The sequence below is a fragment of the Colobus angolensis genome, unplaced genomic scaffold (genome assembly GCF_000951035.1).
Source record: "Colobus angolensis palliatus isolate OR3802 unplaced genomic scaffold, Cang.pa_1.0 Scaffold117, whole genome shotgun sequence".
NCBI lineage: Eukaryota > Metazoa > Chordata > Mammalia > Primates > Cercopithecidae > Colobus > Colobus angolensis.
In genome coordinates this window covers 9,105,289-9,111,069 of record NW_012112808.1, presented here as the reverse complement: position 1 = coordinate 9,111,069, position 5,781 = coordinate 9,105,289, and positions in this window count along the sequence as shown.

Genomic DNA, 5,781 nt, shown 5'->3' with positions numbered 1-5,781 from the left:
CCCTGCAGGTTCACATTAAAAAGCATTGACTTACTTGTTCTCTCTCTCTCTCTGTAAAGAAGGGGTGATATTTCACTGTTAGATAACACAACTGATAGCTGGGAGTGCTAAAAGAAGCAACAAATTAAGTTACATTCATTCATGCAAAACTAGAGGTCTCACTTCCCACCAGGGCAAGTGCCTGGGGTTTAACCCTCTCTTGTTAATTTGAGGCAGCAATATTCCCAGCAGTGTCAGTAGATGATGCTGGCAATACTATACTTTCTTGACTTAAACATCATTAAATTTATTGCGAGAGAATACTTCAGCCTCACAAAAGTAAGTGCAACGGAAAAATACCGGCATGTAATGCACAATTATAACTTTGTAACGAGAATTGTTTGCTGATTTTTAGTTCTACTTGCTTATGTGGTTCAGTCTCTGCTTCCTTAAATGGTTGGGTCCTAATTTATTTTTTAATAAGTAAATCAACTTTCCCATTGTTTCATTTATTTGAAAATAATAAGACACAGGTCCAAAACTAAGCAGGGATATTTTTGAACTAGGATTGGTAATGATCTGAGCAAATAAAAATAAGATTGCATGCATGTAAATTTTGACTTGGTATTTCATGAAAAATATCTCAATTTATTATTGCTTCTATTTTTACAAAGCAGAAGTAGCTATATATTGAATTGTGTTTGGAAATTGTTGCTTGCTGAAAGGAAAGCATATATATAATTCCTAACTTGAATTCATGAATGTTAAAAGTGCTTTATTTGAAAACATAAAACAATCTTTGGAAGTATTTGGAGGAGAGGGCTTGGAAGGCACTAAGGCCTGAGGTAGATAGCTAGATAATCGAAAAGGACAGATGATGATTAGATGACATTTTCTGTGAAGGAACGGGGTGAGGTTCCAGGGCAGGAGCTAGGTTATAGAGAGCTTCATGTGGAAGTCAGAAGCATCTTTAGCAGAAACGTCAGGATGTCAGCATGTGCGCCCTTCGGTATAAAATATACAGCTTTGCTCAAGCCTTTTGCTTGCTTTACTTCCACAAACCCATTTTAAGTTTCAAATAAAGGAGATCAATTTCACTATATATTTTTCATTTGTTCTGTGATTCTGAGCTACATTAATTGGGGTACAGTTCACACACAGGAAGAAGATGTAACTTCAACAAATCTATCCCCTGCTAGCTAAGAACGTTCTCTCTCTAGAAAAGAGAGATTTTTTCTCCAGAAAAGTTAGTCTATTTGTTGGCAGAAATTTTGTTTTACCATTTTAGTGTTTTCAGTGGCCTTCATGCCCCCATCCACGTCCTGCCGTCTCTTATTTTGAATGGAAACACTGGTCAATCCCATGACCATTGAGTGGGGTTCTTCTAGGTGCCAGGAACCATGCAAGGTATCTTCCTGAACAGGATCTCTTTTAAGCTTCCCCATGTCCTGTTGGTGGAAATCATAATTTACAGGTAATGGTCTTGGGACTGAGGGAAGTTAGGGAACTTGCTCCAATTTCACAGCGCAGCTTTGAGCTGGAGTCTTTCAACTCATATTCCCTCAACTTATTCTGGCTTCCCAGGACTCTGGGCCACAGAAAATTCCTATTTCAATGAAGTAGGAGGCTGGCCTTCACCAGAACTCCGGAATCTGGAAAATGAGCAGGGACATCTGAAGTGTTAGGGAAAGTCTGGAAAGAAACTGGAAGATCTCAGAAGAGCCAGGCTTCGGTACCCGCTGGAAGCATGGCACAAACCCGAGGGACTGTCCTGGAAGAGACGAGGATGGGTGATGTTTGGTATCAGGCTGGATTCTCATTTTCTCTACTGGGGTAACACAGTCAGAATTCTTATGTGGCCATGGTCCCTCGAAGTGGACCAGAGGTTCATTCAGGCCTGGACCACGCTTTTCTCACACTGATGCTTCCAGGGCCAGCTAGCCAGTGCTGGAAATGGGGAGGCAGCAAGCAGGCTCTTACATTGTGATTAGAAGGAAAAAATGCCAGAGAAGAGAGAAATGTCAGGGGCAGAGACTAAGGGCTGACATATAAGTTTAAAACAATCCACACAGCCAAATCATTTCTGAGCTACAGCCTATCTGCCTTATTCCCTACTGGGGGATTCTGGGAGCAAGGGCTAGGAATGTCCTAAGAGGCTCTTGCCTCTGACCTCCCCCTGACCTGCACCTGGCGGCCTGACAACACAGGTGACAGCATAGCTGGAATGCACACGCTGCCCACAGCTAGTCCCCAGCACGCCCTGGCCCCAGCCCCAATGACAAGCCTCCCCCTCCCACTCCTCACATATATACCAGTGCAGATCTCCATAAACACCTGCCTCTGGGGTTTGCCCCTGAATAGGATGCTGGCCTAGGCACGTCAGCCTGCAGCCCTCAGGGAGGGAGGATGCTGCCCAGCACCCAGTAGGCCTGTCGACTAGAAGAGTGCCACTCCAGCAGAGTACAGTGGCTAGCTTGTGCCAGGCTCTGGGTACACAGAGTGGAAACAAGCACTAGCCCTCCTCAAATCAGGGCTCAGGCTTGGCTTGGAGGTCTCCTTTACTTTTTGATATCCGGGAAGCTAAGTTCCCTGTCCTGTCCATTTTTAGTGGTGTGAGATTCCCTGCAGACTTAGCGTCTTCCATTTCGGCATTTCAGAGACAGGCAGACAATTGGATTCTAAGACCAGCTCCTCACGCATTGGCATGTGTATGGCCAACTGTTGGAAGTGAACAGAATTCTAGATAAAACTGTATTCTCACTCCAAACTGGATAACTGTGTGTTAGACTAAGGTGGGGGCACAAGAATGACACAGATACCCACAATCAGGTTGTGTGCTGAGTATTGTGAAAACGGCCAGAGAAGAGGAGAATGCCAATTTTGGGGGCTGTTTATGGGGGCGAGACAGCAGACGGAGGAGTAGCCAATCTATATTTTGTCCTCTTTCCATTTTAATTACCACCTCCCCCAATCAGCAGAGTTTACCAATTAAAGGCCAACCTTCCTTGATTTCTTTGCTTTACAGGACATTTCGATTCACCCAGGCAGACAATTACATCCCCCTCGCGCCTCTCCCTTCCCAGAGCTCAGGAACAAATGCATCCCTATCTCTTCCTAGCATCGAGCAGTGGGAAAGAGTTGATCTCAGGTGCTCACCTGCAGTTATCAGAATGCCAGACTCATTTAGGGAGCTCAACTCTGGAAGCTGAGGCGATCCCTTCATTGATTGTGGCAAGTGCTGTTTAGATTTTGCCCTTGCTCAGTAAACAACTAAAAGTAACTGCACGATCTCTCCCCTGCATTCCCCAATCTCTCTCCTCCTTCCCTCCCGCCTCTCTCTCACACACCACGCGAGACACACACACACACGCACACCTTCCCTTTCTCAGGCCCAGGCCTCTGGGCTCCTGGTCATCATAAAAGAACAGGCAGATCACTATCCCTGTATAACACTCTTAGCTAAGGGCCTCACCACTCCCAGCTGCTGGACGTTTTGCAGGGTTTGGGGTGGGTTCTGTGACTTCTTCCCAGGACTCATGACTCTCCCAAGGTGCATACCCTTCCAAGTTCCCAAGCCCCCAACCATGCCACATATGGAAGTCCCCACCTGTCTAGAATGCTTTCCAGAGACTTTCCTGACCATTCCTCCCTTGCCTCCCTTCCCCCACCCCAGCCCCGCTCACTGTTTCCTGCTGCAGCTCAGACCCAGTTCAATGAAGTTGAGGGTGGAGGGCAGATTCTGTCTGCGGTGCAGCAGCTCTGCTTCTAGCTGAGGTAGCCATGTCTCAATACAGATCTGTTTTGGAGGTGAAAGCAAATTAAAATGGCAAACTCACTCAGTGATGATCAAACTTCTAAGGTCCTTAACAAGATCTCCATTTACTCCTCAATTACTAACAGAAAAAGAGAAAGATGTACTCTATTGTCCACCATTTGCATTCTCTGAATAGACTGTGTGTTACAATTAGCCCCCCTCATTAGCTCCGTCTCTAAGAATGGGTTTGCTGTGAAGCAATTGTGAGGAGTGTGCGTACTCTGCCATCTATTTGTGTAAAATAAAGTAGGCATAATTGCCAGCCTTCCAAAACAATAGAAAACCTTAGTACAAATCCTAAACAATGATAATTTAAAATTTAATAATTCTTTTTTTAAAAACCAAGTGATAAAGAATAGTTTTCTTGCAGACTTTGGACAGTCAGCCTGCCTTGATTGTGTTTTTTAAAAAAATTAAGGGACTTTCTCTTTCAAAGTCTGTTGTCTTTCAAATGGAATTCTTTTCTTGTTTGCCTAAATGCCTTTCACATGATAAAGGATATTTTTCAAATTAGATCACGTCAACTTAAAATACAGTTACCTATTATCAGCCAGCCTGGAGCATAAAGCATTTTAAGAAGTCTCACAGATCTGTTTTATTTTTTAGGGTTCAGAAGTTTCATGGATCCTTTTCATTTCTTAGGAATTTTAAAATAAAACAAATACTGTAATTTGTAAATTCCTAGGATTTGAGATAGAAATATTGCTCACAGTATCGAGTATTCCACATTAGCCAATAGCGAGCAGGTACATATATATATTTCTAAATGAAGGGTAGCTCTGGAAATTAGACAGCCATTTTACTACATAAGGTATTCTTGGACAAATCAAAAAAGTATGTCCTTTCTTGTTCCAGCACAGTTTTGTAAATGGAGTATAAAATGTATTTGGAGTTTTGATAAATTTATTACGTGCCAAGTATTTCTTTGCACAGTGTCTGTCTAGTTTGTGTCCTGAGGGCAAAACAATGTATCATATTCTTGCATTACAGTTTTGTGGTGGCTGCTCACAGGCAAGTCACATCATCCCACTTTCATTGTCATTGGCAGTGCTATTTTGTTGAATATCAATTTTGATGTGATTAATGCTTATTTCCCAATTCCACCTTGCATTTTCTTCTAAATTTTATGTTTGATAAAATAGCTCAATAGTAGTAATTAAACTTCTCCTCACAAAGGTTTATCTTTGTATTTCTCAATGCTTGTCTTTCTAGCAATGAAATCCACATTAAAAACATTTCTGGGAGAAGATAATTTATTTGTTATTTTTGGATTGTTTAAAACTATTAATACAGTATGGAAAAATAATGCTGGGTAAAAAATAGAATTGATTCTATATCAAATAGAAATTTGTTTCCTTTACTGCCTTCCTTTTGGCAATGTCTGTGCAGGTCTTCCCACACCTTGGCTAGTTCAGTAAATACATTCAGTTTAGATATATTTTAGTTCGCCACCTCTGAAGCTCAGGCAAATTGCCGCGCTAAGTTTTGAAAAATAATTTAGGAGAAACTTGCAGATATTTTGAGGACGCGGGGTGTAACCTCCCATGGCACCAGACAAGCGACATTCTGTTTGGTGCAAGGGGCGAAAAACACGACCTAACGGTGTTTACATGTGTATTCAGCCATGAAATTGAATATTATCAAAGTTGAAAAAATGCAAATCAAATTAAAACCGGAGAAAATTGTCTTTGGAATTACAGCGGCCTGGAGCCCCCAAGTGTTTGCTTAAATTGAATCATTTAGAAAAGAAAAAACATCTAAACTGCCCCCTCACTCTTCTCTTCCGCCCCCACCCCAGGCACGAACCTTGTTCTCTAATTCTAGTAGGAAATGTATCAAAATTGAGGCACGAATAACTCGCTCTAGGACAAATAACGTTGGAATATATATACGTGTGTATATAAAAATTAAATGCCGCCCTCTATCTAGGTGTTCACAGAATCGGACCAGCTTCCGAAATAAAGCAGCACCCGCTTTCCTCATTCCTG